Source organism: Phyllostomus hastatus, unplaced genomic scaffold, assembly GCF_019186645.2.
Source record: "Phyllostomus hastatus isolate PE091 unplaced genomic scaffold, TTU_PhHast_1.1 phas_scaffold_345, whole genome shotgun sequence".
Taxonomy (NCBI): domain Eukaryota; kingdom Metazoa; phylum Chordata; class Mammalia; order Chiroptera; family Phyllostomidae; genus Phyllostomus; species Phyllostomus hastatus.
This window is the reverse complement of record NW_025334024.1, coordinates 20,974,796-20,989,966: the sequence shown is the minus strand read 5'-3', so window position 1 is coordinate 20,989,966 and position 15,171 is coordinate 20,974,796. Positions and strand designations below refer to the sequence as shown.

Below are 15,171 nucleotides of genomic sequence, written 5' to 3'. Positions count from 1 at the left end.
GTGAAGGCAGAGACAAAACAGGACAAGAGAGGCTAAAGGACTGTCTGGCAATATCTGATGCGGTCAGTTTCCTAGCATGCGGAGTAATTGGTCCTGTACTCTTTTTCCCCTCAATTTTACTTTGTACTGATTTCAGGTGTAGAGCTTAGTACTGAGACAATCATACACTTTGCAGAGTGTTTCCCTTGATAATTCCAGTACCCCAGCTGGCATCATAGTTATTGCAACACCATGCACTGTATTTCCTATGCTTTCCTTACTCCCCTGGGACTATTTTGTAGCTGCCAATGTGTGCTTCTTAGTCCCTTCACCTCTTCCACCTATCACCCCAACTCTGCCCCTTCTCTGGCACAGTTAGTGTGCTCTCTGCATCCACGCGTCTGAAAACTAGGGAGCGCTTCACGAATCTGCGAGTCACCCACGCGCAGCGGCCATGTTCATCTCTGCATCGTTCCAATGTTGGCATATGTGCTGCCAAAGCAGCCACAGTCCCGTGACTTTTTGAAGGTTGAAAGATTTGCTAATAGATATGCTGGGTACCACCAGGATGTCATCTCAGTTTCTTCAACCATAAAATGAGGGTGATGATAACATCACTGAGGGATTATTTGGGGCATCACCTGTGAAAATGCTTCAGAAATTGTAAAATAAGCCTTCAAGTACAACATGGCTGGTCCTTTGACCCATCTACCTCTCTATTACTTTAATAACAATTTTGCAGTAGAATGTAATAGATATGACATTTCAGTTTGATCTGCCTTGTTATCTCTCAGTTGTTGCTAATAGCATGCTACACATGAAATAAAATCATGAACTCAGATAAACACATATTTGAATTCTGCCTGCACCATTCACTAGTTTGAGATCATGATTAATTTCTAGCAATGAGCCTTGAAGAAACTTTCTCACAAAGATAGCAAAATAATGCCTATCTCATAATTATTTTAAATAGTAAAAGGGGCAGCATTTTATTTGTAAATCACTTAGCACCATATCTGTCTGGTGCATTAACATATATAAAACCATGAGCTTTCTTTACTTTCAATTTAAAGTATTTGTAACTATAGAAATGGATAATTTGTTGCATACATGTGTTCAGGTAATAACTCAAGTCACGTCATCCCTGCATGGTAAGTTATACATAGAGGAAGTCTATGCTACAATATTACTTTTTTGCTATCAGACCAGCAAAATGCTGAAATTCAATAGAGTTTTACGACGTGTTTTCTTTTCTAGGTTATGGATATAACGGAAGCCTGATGAAGGCTGTTTGTCTTCCAAAACCTGCTAGGGAAGCAGAAATGACTGGTACTGGGGAGGTGGTGGGGGTGGGGGGGGGGCGCTGTCACATAGTGACCGGGGAAAGATGCAAATCCATAAAGTCAAATAACATTCTAATTCCATTTGATGCGGTATTATGCCATGTAGCTGAATCGGTTGCAATTTAACAGAGATTCACAACAATGGCACTCTGGATAATGCTGGGATGTTGACAACCATATGCTAAATTCCTCAAGGTGCGGGGGTGGGGGGCTTCTGTGCTTGTTGCGGATGTGGTAGGCCATCAGCAACATATGTGTTAGATGGCTTCTCTACACATGGGCCCTCAGGGGAATCACATGCAAAAAAAAAAGTCTGTAAGAGAAATTGGCATCCTCTCTCATACAACTGGAAAAATTATAGTTTTGTATTAAAATTCGACAAAGCCTCAAACTGCTTATTCTTAAGATAAGGGTAGAATTTTTCAGGCGTGTCTTTAGAGATCTTCAGAAAGGTTGCCTACTGTGTTTCTCCCACATTGTGTCCATCTTTTTGTTGGATGCAAAGTGTGATGAAAGGTAACGCCCCTATGAGTGCAGAGGTCATCGCCGTCATCATGCACATCGCCCTCAATTTCAGGTCATTGTTTACTTACTAAGAGCAGCTGGTCTGTGGCCATTTTATGTGCATTATTGTATGTAATGCTCAGAACACCGTTATGATATTTTCATCTCCACTGAGCAGATCAGGACTGTCTGTAATCCTTAGAGAAATCAGGCAGCTCCCTCGAAGTCCCACAGCTAATAGATGACTGAGCCTGGCTTTTGCTCCTGATTCTGTACCACAGGGTCTTGTCTGTGTTCTGTGTGAATAACTGAATAAAATACACATTTGGAGGAAGTTTATGCATAATATGATGAAAGTTAAACATGTCTATATCGTAGTTTTGTATTAGGACAATGAGTCTTACAGAAACTTGAAAAATATAATTGCATTTGTTTGTCATATATGTGAAAACATGTATGGCAGCTCCATGGTCATGAGAGGCCATGAGATTCTCATAGTTTTACTCCCACAAACCCACTGTGTGCCTCCTGCCCTCACAGTCCAAGATAGCTGCCAGCACTCCAGCCATCAGATATGTAATCCAGGTGGCTGGGTAGAAAAAAAGTAGAGAAAGGGCAAATCATTCTTTTTAATATCCTTGATAGCTGTACCTCATAAAACTTTCCCTGATAATCTCTCTTGTTGGCACATGGCCTCATCTAGCTTCAAGAAATGTTGGGAAAATGCCAGGGTTGTGGCTTTGATTCCTGGTCAGGGCACATGTGTGAAGCAACCAATTAATGCATAAAAAATGGAACAAACTATACTATAAAGCACTGAGTAGCCCTGGTTGGAGTGGCTCAGTGGATTGAATGCCAACCTGCAAACCAGAGTTGCTGGTTCAACTCCCAGTCGGGGCACATGCCTGGGTTGCGGGCCAGGTCTCCAGTTGGGGCCGTGCAAAAGGCAACCACACAGTCTCCCTCTTTCTCCATCCCTTCCCCTCTGTCTAAAAATAAATAAGTAAAATCTTTTAAAGAAAGATATTTTAAACTTTTTACAGTATGGAAGAAGCAAGCAAAGTCAGGCGTTGTAGAGAACAAAGTAAGTGAACAAAGCCCAGTGGCTGGCTGGAGTGCACATCTGACCTAAAGGGGCAGCTCCTGCTCAGCTGTGGCAGGTGACAGGGTCAGGGAATGTGTGGATAGTGTTGCCAGGTAGTTCCAAAAAGGATGGAAATGTAGATTTGTATATGAAGTCTCTCAGTTTTTAAATACTGGGTACTAATTATTAAACATTCTCAGCAACTGTGTATGCCTAGCAACACGTGTCAGGAATTCAAATCTCTCCCACCAGATTCCAGTGTAAGACCACTAAGCTAGAGTGTATATTTGCTGACTTTTTAAAAAATGCGGTTTCATGTGTATTTTCTGATAAATTGATTTATCACATGTATTTGACTTAAATTCATGTGTTTATTTTTTCATGTTGCTCATTAAATAAAAGTATGTAGCCTAAAAAAACAGAAAAGAAACAAAAACAACAAAAGAGAACTGTTGGGGAAAATGCCCTATTATGAGGGAAGCATTGCGCCCCATTGAAGAGCATGACTCTGTTCCTGAGGATGAAGGGGAGGTTGGGTACTGGAAACCACCAGCAACAGAGACCACCAAACCCGGAGAAAATAGTTGACCCCCAAATCATCCAAAATTATTTTCATTTTAAGAATAACTTAGAACATATTAATGGCTATATATCATGGATAATCTGGATGACCGGTTTATAAAAATACTTCCCAATTCTTAAGGGCTCATTGTATTCTTGCTTATGAAACTGTCAGTAAATGGTGCAGTTTTGCTGGGCAGCAATAAAGAACTGTGGCATTGCTCTGTGCATATGAGCGATACCCAGGTGCCAGGTGAGGCCAATCATGCCCCACCACACTATGGGAACAATGGTTGCATGATAATCTGAATAGAGAAAAATGATTGCAATTCTGATTCCCTGTTAATGTGGATTTTTTAATATATGGTGTTCTGTATTAACTTTAAGTTTGTGGTTTTATATTTATCAGCTAGAAGCCCATGAATGTTCTTTGTTTTAAAAAAGATTTGTATTTATTTATTTTTAGAGAGAGGGGAAGGGAGGGAGAAAGAGGGAGAGAAACATCAGTGTGTGATTGCCTCTTGTGTGCCCCCCACTGGGGGGCACAACCCAGGCATGTGCCCTGACTGGGAATCAAACTGGTGATCCTTTGTTTCACAGGCTGGCACTCAATCCACTGAGCCACACCAGGGAGGAGAGAAGCCCATGAATTTTCTAACTGATGTTCTGTGTATTACATAAATACTCTTACAGTAAAGTTAATTCAAATCAGCATGGATTCTGTTTTTCCTCCTTTCCTTTTAAACAAGCTTCTTTCCTTTTAAACAGTACTTGGTAAATGTAAATAATTACTTCTAGTCAATGGTACTAAAGTGCAGTTTACTCCCGTCTCCTCGGAAACTTCCTGCTGCACTATGCAATCCTTCAGCCTCAGAGTAACCGGCACTTTTCTGTCTCATTCCCTCTCCTCAGCACGCATCACCCCCTTCTGTGTCTCTGGCCTGCCTGGGTCACTGACCAGGAATGCTTTAAAATACCAGTTCTTCAAACTGCTCGTGTTGAACCCCTGTAAAATGCAGCAGCCTTGGGAGCCCACTCGGGCGTTTTATGGAAGAGTGACCCGTGGACTGACTATGCCGTGAATGAAAGCACATGTGCCAGACAGGCCATCCTTCGAGGAAGGACTTGCTGTCCAGTGTGGTCAGCTCCCCCAGGTCAGCCTCAGGCCGGAGGAGCTGCTTCAGTGGATCCCTCCCCCGCACCTGGGCTGCCTGTGTCTCAGTGACGCAGCGAGGCAGGCTACCAAGGTCGAGCCAATTGAGTTGGCTGCAGAGTGACACTGGGTTGGCTGGCGCCTTCCTGGGCTTGTGTTGCAGCTCAGCTTCCTCTGCCCCATCTTCCTGCCTTCAAGTTCCTTTCGCACAGAAGGATCCTCAAGCTGTGTCCCATCCCCTGCTTCTGAGGAACCTGAGCTGTGGTCCCGAGTAACTGGTGCGTGGCAGGTGCGAGGCGGTTCATCTTTTTACCTCACTCTCCATTCCTGTCCTCTGATTCTCTCCCAGTCTTTTACACTAAGCACTGGTATTATATTTTCCATTTTCCATCTCAGAGTAGTGAAAGTCAGAGACAAATCACTTAATTAAATGACTGGTTAGGTTGTAAAGCAAAAATACAGTACAGACTACAACTCCAGGAGCCCAGCTCTCATTTATTTATTCACTTAAAATATCAAAGATAATTTAATGTGTTTAATTTATGCCAGATGCTCCTCTTGCCCTTAAGCAGGTGAACAGGGAACAATAATGAACATGGAAACATAGCCATGCCTTCCTCCCTCTGACTTTTTAAAACTTATGGTCTTGTGGGGAAAACAAACATGTCCCAAATAATAAAATTTCAAGAAATTATAATCTGTGCCTTCTAAGAAGAGGCACATAGGGTCAGGATAACCTATAAAGGAAAACTGAGTTTATACAGGAGATTATTAAAGTGTTTTGGTGAAAAAAATTACTCAGGTGTCCAATGGATGAATAAGATTTGTCTATGAACATAAGCAAGGAGAGAATATTTTAGAGAGAAAATGGAATGCGCAAAGGCCCTGTGACAGAAGTTAGCATGGTAGAAAGGGAGGCCCCTGTAACTGGATCGTAGAGACGAAGAAGCAAAGTGAGACCAGAGAGATACACATGCAGGGTAAGGAAGCCCAAGGTAAGGAGCTTTGTCTTTATTGCATGCATTCTGAGAAGACTTTCAGTCATTTTAAGTGGATTCACATTTTGAAGTCGTCACTTTTCTTCATGGTGAGGAAAAGCCGTTAGAAAGGCTAAGAATGGACGTGAGGCCGCTTGGAAGTTCAAGCAGAGTTGTCAGGAGCTTAGGATGGATAGAGACGATGGAGCAGACAGCCAAAGGGTCAACACTGAGGAAGTGGGGTGTTCGGGCCTCACGTGAAACGTGACATGAGGAAGTCTCCAATATGCCACTGGAGGACTGTAGTGAGGGCAAATCCCCACTGCAGGGGACAGATGGACGCTAGAAGAGAGAACAAGCTAAGGCGGCAAAGCCTCACACTCACGGGGAAGGTGGATTCCGGCAAATAACCAGCCTTGGAGAAACGGTAATAGGCATCATTCTTTTCCCTGGCCCAAATATGCTCAGACCTCCACAGAGTATGTGGATTTCTTCAAGTTTCCTTCTATTTTAGAACCCAACTCATTTGATTCATACTGGTTCCTGTAATTTATAAACGTGAAGTCTGTTCTCGATACTTTTATCAATCTCTGGCCAATAACTTAGGAGGAGCTTTGATCCGTAAGATTGTATGGATAACTTTGCCCTGCTGCTAAATTATATCAGGGCTGCACATAGATCAATTCCTCAAGTGCGGAGAAGCACGCTTGTGAGACTCCTCTACGGACATTTCCCTTTGTTTCCTGTGCATTGCTTATAAACTTATTTATCAGGCTCGTCAAAGTGCTAGCATTTTCAAGTATTTTAGAGATTGTTTGCTCTCATAAATTACATTTTATTTCATTAAGCCACATAACAAGCTGGCTAAAAGCCTTTTATTTTCGAAGCAGCACTCACATTTAAACCAATATGAAGAGTGTGGAAGAGCTACAAGGGATGGCTCAAAGAGATAAATCAATATTTTCCCCAATAAATATGTCACTTTGCTCTCAAGAGGAGACTGTGATCATTTTTTTTCTCTTCCTTCCTGTCTCTTTCTCTGCTGGCCTTTCCTCCACAAAGCTCCCAACTGATCTTTTCAAATCAATCTGATCATGGCAAGCTCGTGATTAGACAACCCTACTATGGTGGCCCACTGCCTACAGAATGAGGTACCAATATGTGAGCCTGGCATTTAAGGCTCTTCAAAAATTTGATTCCAAGCAATGTTTCTCGTTTTACCTCCCTGAGGCACGCTCTACTCTCCTCCCAGAATTCCTCTGGGGTTCCCCAGCAAAATACATCAACACATACCTCTTTGGTTTTGCATATGTTATCCCTCCTATTTGGAATCCCCTCCTTTTTCTTCTCTTCTGGAAAAATTGCTTATGATTTCAGACATGTTTCAAAAGCCACCTCCTCTGAAGAGCCTTCCAGAGTATTCACATGTTTGCTCCTTTTCTTTTCTTTCTTTTTTTTTCAAAGCCATAGTTGTGAATCTTTTCTTTCTTTTTTTTTTAAAGATTTCATTTATTTATTTTTTTAGAGAGGGAAGGGGAGAGAGAGAGAGAGAGAGAGAGAGAGAGAGAGAGAGAGAGAGAGAGAGAGAGAAACATCAATGTGCGGTTGCTGGGGGTTATGACCGGCAACCCAGGCATATACCCTGACTGGGAATCGAACCTGCGACACTTTGGTTCGCAGCCCACGCTCAATCCACTACACCAGCCAGGGCACTTGCTCCCTTTCTTATCTCTACAGAGCTTTGTAAATATTTCTGTTATTTCCTTACCCATAGCATTTTTTATGTCCTCTTTATATGTCTGTCTCCCTAAAGTGCTTTTGGTGGATTAGAGAATTTGAGGAATATACAACAGATACACTTTAAGGTATTTAATTTGGGGTGTAAGTTACTTAAACTTTCTAACCTTGCAAATATGGATTAAAATAACTACTTCATTGGGCAGCCGAGGACCTTGTACACAAATGCTATTTTAAAAAGGCTAATGGTGAAAGAAATACTGTGCTCACAAGAACAAAGAAGCAGTGTACAAATGTGTGTAAAAGGTTCTCATTTCTTGTGAACAGTGATCAAAACTAAAATAAGATATCTAGCTATTTTTTTCTCAGAAACTTTGTAAAAACAAGCCAATATCATCTCTAGCCTGGTTAATTGGTCTCAGGGCAAAAAAATCCAACAAAACCACTGTCTGGTTGAATTTTCCCAAGAGTTTGCTTCATTTAGACCACCAGGGCCTAAACTAAGGCACAACATATACTTTGAAGCAAAATCCTGAACAGTGTAGGTGCCCTCTTCCCTAACAGAAGTCATAAATTAAGTCAGAGAGTATCAATTTGTATAATGTCTTTCTTTTCCTTCCTTCCTTCCTTCCTTCCTTCCTTCCTTCCTTCCTTCCTTCCTTCCTTCCTTCCTTCCTTCCTTCTTTCCTTCCTTCTTTCCTTCCTTTCCTTCCTTTTAGAAACATCAATCAATTGCCTCTCATATGCACCCCTACCAGGGACCCAACCCGCAGTCCAGACATGTACCCTGATGGGAATCCAACCAGTGACCTCTTGCTTTGCGGGATGATGCCAAATCAACTAAGCCACACCAGTCAGGACCTTATTTCCTTTTCAATCTGAGAATTTTGACACTATTCAACAACCCATTAATAAATTGTCAATGTTGAACTCTGGATTATTATGGCGGGAGATGGAAAGATCTTTGTGTGCACAGCTAATAGTGAGCATTCCCCAAATCATACTGTTATTCTTATCATTCTTAGCTGCAAAGTACTTATAATAAGAAATCTTGCATAGAAAAATAATTCACACAACAGAGCGAATGGAAGATTCAAATAAGTGAAACAAGAGCCTTTTTCTCTTGGGTTTATTGAGTTCCCCCACCTACCTCCTGCCCACACAGAGGACATCCTTAAATTCATTTTCTGACCAACAGGGACCCTTAGCAAAGAGTCTGGAAATGCCCCCTATGGAGGAAAGAGCATGGATTTTGCAGGCAGAGAAATCAGAAATCTATTCCTGCTATGCTCACACATACACTGTGTTCATTTTCCATGAGTACCTTTGTCTCACTAGGCTCTGGTTTCCTTCTCCACAGAACGTGAATAATGAGAGCACTTTTACAGAATTGTTACCATAACTGCAAAATCATAATGAGAGCCAACATAGACTGAGCGCTTACCATGTGCCAGGAACTTTTAAAATGTGCTCCTATGTATAAGGCATGCCCACATCTTTGGCCCAAACTTGCACAAAAAATATCTTCCATTTTAATTTTTTAATTCAATTTTTTATTCATTTATATTTAGAAACTTCTTTTTTTGTATTATAAAGGAATTTTAGCATGTATTTTTGAACCTATTATGGTACAAGAAATTTTATGTAACAAATAATTACAAAACACAAGAACAGATACAAGGTATTTCAGGCACTACCCATGTATAATACACTTCTTTATTTTCCTTTCAAAAAATTGGGCAAAATAGTGTGTGTTATACACAGCAAAATACAGTACTTTAATCCTCACAAAAGCTCTATCAAGTACATATGTTATTTTCTCTTACCCCCTTTCTCTCTGCTTTACCGCACCAAGGAGAGCCTTGCTATTCTTTAGAGAAGACGCCAAGGTAGCAACATTAGCATTTGGTGGGGTCAAGGTTCAAACCCAGGCAGCTCTACTCCAAATCCCTCGCTGTGACCCAGGGGCCTCTCTGCTTACCCCGAGTGCTGCACATACAAAGCCCAGACTCTGGGACATTCTCAGTAAGGGAAAACTTTTCTCTCAATAGCTATTTTATGCCAAATAAATTATGGCAAATAGTAATAGTTGTCATATCACTTATTGACATAATATAAGAATGACACATAATGAAATATCCTAGTTCAATATCATATTTCAAAAACCTTTGACTATTGATGGAATTATATTTGATGTGAAAACTATGTTAATTGCACTACATAAAGTTCTACATAAAGAACTATTTTTATGTAATATTCTCATGTTGAAAAGAGTCCACCCTATTTTTTTTTACAGAGATAAAACTAAGGATTTCAAGAGAGGATATCCAGAATGACATCATAGTATACAAAATAAAGCTAGCATCTGCCGGTCCTCAATGTACTTGACCTGTCAGTGGTCTCAGATAGAGCGGACTGTTCACTGCCGCCCCTCTGTGTGCTGCGTGTTTTCTCCTGCATCCCCACCTTTTCCATCTCTGTCCTCTTTCCAGATCCTCTCCCCGCACATGTCCTTTAAATGCTCACCTTTCACGGGGTTCAGCCTGAGGATTTACTCTCTAAAACTCAGCTTGCTATTGCCACATAGCATCCAGACCCCGCCTTGGACACGTGAAGCCGTAGAGCCAGAAATGGCGAGTCCTCCCTTTAATCTGGCGGTTTGGACACGCTGTGCAGTGTGCGCAGTGGCTGGCATGGTATTGCCTGAATGTGTCGGGCTGAAGGTAGTAAGAAAGGTTTATGGGGAGAACACATCTAGCAAAAAACTCCATTTCAGGTTAAACTGGAGAACCTGTGATTATTTCTTCCTTTCCTTTCCATTCCTTTTTACCCTGCCGTTCCTTGCTCCCCCCTCCATTTCCAACTTTTCCTTTCCCTTACTCCCCCCCACCGCCCTTCGCATCTCTCTTACAAATTCAATAACTTTACTTGATATCTAGTCTCTTCAATTACTTCAGACAAGTTGGGGATTAGTCATCTAGAGACTACCCACTGTGCTGCTGTCTCATTCCTCTCCTTCCTTTTGAGGACAGGGGCCAGTAACCCTTCCTCTCACCCACTTCTGCAGGTGGAAAACCCCACACCGTCACACATTCCTGCCTCCTTTCTGATTTCCCATGGCTCACCCCATTTACCCCTAAGCCGTACCCCAAGCCTCCAGCCAGCCTGTCCTGTCCCTTCACAAAGGCTGTCTACCTCTAGTCATCACTCAAGCTGACTTAAAACTTCGCCCCCTGTCCCCCAGTTTTTAGTCCTTGGGGATTCAAAGACCATCTTTGAAGTCATCTAGTTTTATGCCACTTCTCAAATAAAATCCTTCTTGGCATCTGTTTCTCTCCAGAGTAAGAGATATTTAAGTCTCACTTCCCCCCACCCCAACCAACCCCAGAATCTATTTCATTTCACTGCAGTAACTTCAAGCTAAGTGCAGCACTAGATGTGATACTTGTTTTTATTTTTATAACCCAAACTAGATCATTCGACATGAAAGCATTTTGCCAAGAGCTCATCAGAATCCCGCACTAGGATGTTCCAGGGGAGATGGATTTCCCCGGGGAGCCCAGACTCATTCCTATACTTAGGAGCTTGCATCACTCACTCATCACTCCTACTGGAGAGAGAGCTTCCTTCAAATGTGCAAAATCACAGGCTTGTGAGGCCATGATTTAAAGCTGCTTATGGTTCATCTGTACCATTGGCATTAAGGAGGAAGGTAAGTGGCAGGGGTAGATGAAAGTGGAAGAGACAGACTTGAAAATCTGTCACAAAACTTTGGGAGGTAAATTGGGGTGAGGGCGGCTCATATGCATGGAAATCTCAAAAGCCAAGCAAACCCACCCATGATCAACAGCACAAGGAAAAGGGATACATCACCAACTAAGATTCGAATTGTATGGATGGCATCTACTTTTCCTGCAAAAAGGTATGACTCTAAACTAATGTGCTCAAGTGGCTATTTGATAATACCAGATGGATTTCTAGTATTTTTTCCCAGCCTTTTGAAAGAACATAACCACACGAAAATAGAATAGGCACCTCCCCATAAACTTACACTGTGATTTTGGTATCTTAGGTACCACCTGACGTTCTACAGTTAATGAGAAAATTAAGCCCTGGCTACAATGCCACACTTTCCTTTGTTCCTAAAGAACACTGGCATTAGTGCTCAATTAACAATGACACGTATGATCGTATGAGCCTTTGCTCGGAGTCCAACTCCGTGTGCGTGGGCCAGAAGGAGAGCTCTCTGTGTGATCAGATCAAAGCCCCTATGCACTGTGTCTTCTCAGAGCATGGCAGAGACAAATTAATCCTATCCATCTGATTGTAAGTGGCATGGCTGAAGAGCCATGGGGCAAAAGTCATGGCAGGGGCGCGGAGCAAGCCAGACGCCGAACAGGTTTATGTCACACAAGAGACGAGGTCGCGTGCTAAGCCACATCTGTTTGCAGTTTCCTGTGCTCTATTCTTTTTCTCATATTTAAAATTAAATTAGCACTTTTCTTTCTTCATCACAGATATAAAAAATGTTCTTTGGTTATGATGCATAGCACATTAAGTACAATTACATCAATATATCTTTCTCTGCCTCTTTACAAAGTTTTTTTTTTAATTTTTCTTCTTTCCAACCTCTTTGGGGAGCTCTTAAGAAGGAACTTTTGCTAATTATTAATAATGAGAGGATTCTCCAGAGGGAATCGTTTGAAACTGTTATGCTATTCTAATCATCATTTCAGAATTCTTATCAGTAAAATTAGAATTCCAAATGGTGATTACCCCGGCCCTCTGCATCTGGACCGACTGATATGTAAATGTACCTGATTCCGTCTTCAAAAGGCATAGAAAGCATCGCACAGACTTTTGCGTAGAAAAGGATTCACGCGCTTGGGAACTTTGAAAGAGGACCTGAGATTGAGATAGTAAAAGCGTATCTTGCAATCTCGGCATAAAGTGGTTTCTTAAATTCAATTGCACTTTATTCTTTCATTAGTCTCTGCCATAGCCGCTTCAAACACCCGGGCTCTTTCAACAATGTCACAACGCCTATGCAGATCACATCAGTGTTTATCTCTGCCTGAAATCGCGAGAGCACAAAGCTGCTGTCAACCGAGGAGCTGTAACTACTGTGCCGATGCTTAGGAAAAGACCCCCAGCGATCCACAGGACAATGACCATCTGCAAAAGACCCAAAGGTTCAATAAATGGGCAAAAAAAATCAAGGTCAGGGTATCTGAAGTGGGCAATCCAATCCAGACTCCTTTTTCATTCTTGTTTTGGGGATCACACACACACACACACACACACACACATATTCATATAACAGGCTTTTTAAATTTTATATATTATATATATATATATATATATATATATGACACTTTTGGTGATATACATACACACATACATATTTATATATAAAATGGACTTTTCCAGTTCATTACTCTTTGCAGATTCCCATGGAAGCAAATTATAAACTTTATGTCCAAACATCATTCCATAAGATCTTAACAGCAGATTTCTCTTCAGCTCTTTCTGGAATGGGCAAGGTAGGCTGGTAGCTGTCAAATCTGGTTGCATGCTAAAAACACACAAGGAGTTTATTGTGTTTACTTACACTGTTTGTTTTTATCTTGGCTCAAGTTCTACCCACGGGGAGTCTGCTTTAATTGGTGGATGGAGTGCTGGCATCTGTGCTTCTAAAGCTCCACTAATCATGTTATTTTGCAGCCGTGTGGAGAGAACCACTTTTAAGTTAAGAGATTAGTTTACTGTTTCTCAGATATGCCTAAGTGAACCTAAGATTAGGCTAAGCGAGGATGAGTTCCTCACCTCGGAGACAAGACAGGACAATGTTGAAGTGAACATCCACCCACCATGTATTCATTCAGCAAACATTCAATGAACACCTACTGTGTGCCAGGCATGTTCTAGATGCCTCCAATAGAGCAGCGAACCAAGTAGGCGAGCCTCTTGCCTTCAGAGAGCTTTTGCCAGCTGGTGGGAAAGACAGAAAGCTGCCCTGGCTGGCGTAGCTCAGTGGATTGAGCGCGGGCTGCGAACCAAAGTGTCGCAGGTTCAATTCCCAGTCAGGAAGCAGGCCATGACCCCCAGCAACCCCACACTGATGTTTCTCTCTCTCTCTCTTTCTCCCTCCCTTCCCTCTCTAAAAATAAATAAAAAAATAAAACCTTTAAAAAAAAAGAAAGTATACTAGTCAACAAAACAATGAGCCAACTGGCCAAATCACCTCCAGAAAATGGAAAGTGCTGTGGACTGAATACAACACTTTGGTGAACATGGCACATGTCAGAGATATGGGTCTGCCGTGGGGAAGAGAGAGGGAGGGAGGCACCTCAGCACAGTGAGATGCACTTGAGCTGCAGCTCGAATGATGAACAGGTGCCTATCAAGCACAGTCTGGGAGAACCCTTCCAGGCTGGAGACACAGATGCAGGTGCCCAGAAGGAAGATCTGGGCGAGCACATTAGAGGAAACGCTTCGGAGACCAGTGCGGCCAACGTGGGAGAGCAAAGTGGATGGTGGTGGAGGTGGGGCCATGAAGGAGTCAGAGGCCTATCAGGCAGAGCCTTTTCAGCAACGAGGAGGAGTTTGGTTTTTGTTCTGATTTGTAATAGGAACTGTTTCGGGATCGATTAGGTTAGGGAGGTCATCAGACCCATGTTGAATCAAGGTGGGAGAAAGAACCATGCGAGGTGGATCCATACTTTTCTATTGGTAATAATAAATAAAACGATGGTTACAATCTGAAGAGTTTTTGTCTGAGCATCAGGTTTTGTGGGTTTTTTATTTTTTGCCCCCAGCATCTTCAGAAAGGATGCTTTCTGTGTCCTGCCAGTTCCCTCTAGCAGTTCCTTAGAAGTCGAAAGCATATGAGGGAATCCCAAAGTCTACACGAGTCCCATCTTCTGAGCTCCTAATATAACTCCTTTCAGCAAGAAAAGATCGCGTCTGTCTCACCCCACGTGTTTTGCAGTATTTCTCATATATAATTGAAGAGAATTAAATTTAGGCTTTTCTCCAGTGTCAGGAGATGATTAGGGAGATGCAGGGTGGGAGAAGAGTAGTCATCTCAGAAGAGCAGGAGAGAGTTTATGCAGCCCCGAGAGGCAGTTCTTTCTATCTTCAATTTACAGACTTGGTAGCTACTAAGAGTGGATACAGCATTGGGGCCCAGAACTTGGATTCTTTTCATTCCAAAAGCCACACTATTAACCAGTGGAGTGCACTTCTACCTGGCAGGTCTTTCGGTCTACAGCTTGACGACATGCAAGGATCTCCAGGGGAAAAGGCACGTCCCCCTCATGGACTTTAATTTCCTCCCTCACCTAACCACAAAAATCACCTTCTTCATAGACCCATTAAGCAATCCGTGATGTATCTGAATGGGAAGATGGAGCCCACTGCCTCCCATTCCACAAGCAAGGAAACTGAGTCACACAGCTTGATGAAAGCAGAATCAGAGGAAGAAATCCCATCCCCTCACTCTTCACCGAGTGCCCTTTCAAGCACGCTGGGCTGCCCTTGGCTGTCCTGGAAGTGATACACACTTCACCTCAGACTTGACTCCACCAACGGACTGTCAGTTCTACCATGAAGACCTTGAAATCTGTTTGTTTTCTAGATCATTACTACTCATAGATCCTGATCTAAGCATATTAGGGTTCTCTACAGTCTCCACCATTCAAGAGTCAGAGATATCCCAGGGCTCCCGGATATGCCAATGCTGAACCATGTAAAGAGTCAGGGGAACTCTGCTGTCTAGTAATACTATGCTGTCCACAGCACGTGCACCAGCCTTCTCAGAGCCGTGCCTTC

The 15,171-nt window shown here is 42.4% G+C and overlaps 1 pseudogene; it reads right to left on the bottom strand.

Moving 5' to 3' along the window:
* Positions 1 to 383: 383 nt before the first annotated feature.
* LOC123806220 lies at positions 384 to 483 on the bottom strand (annotated as a pseudogene).
* Between the last annotated feature and the right edge of the window lie 14,688 nt (positions 484 to 15,171).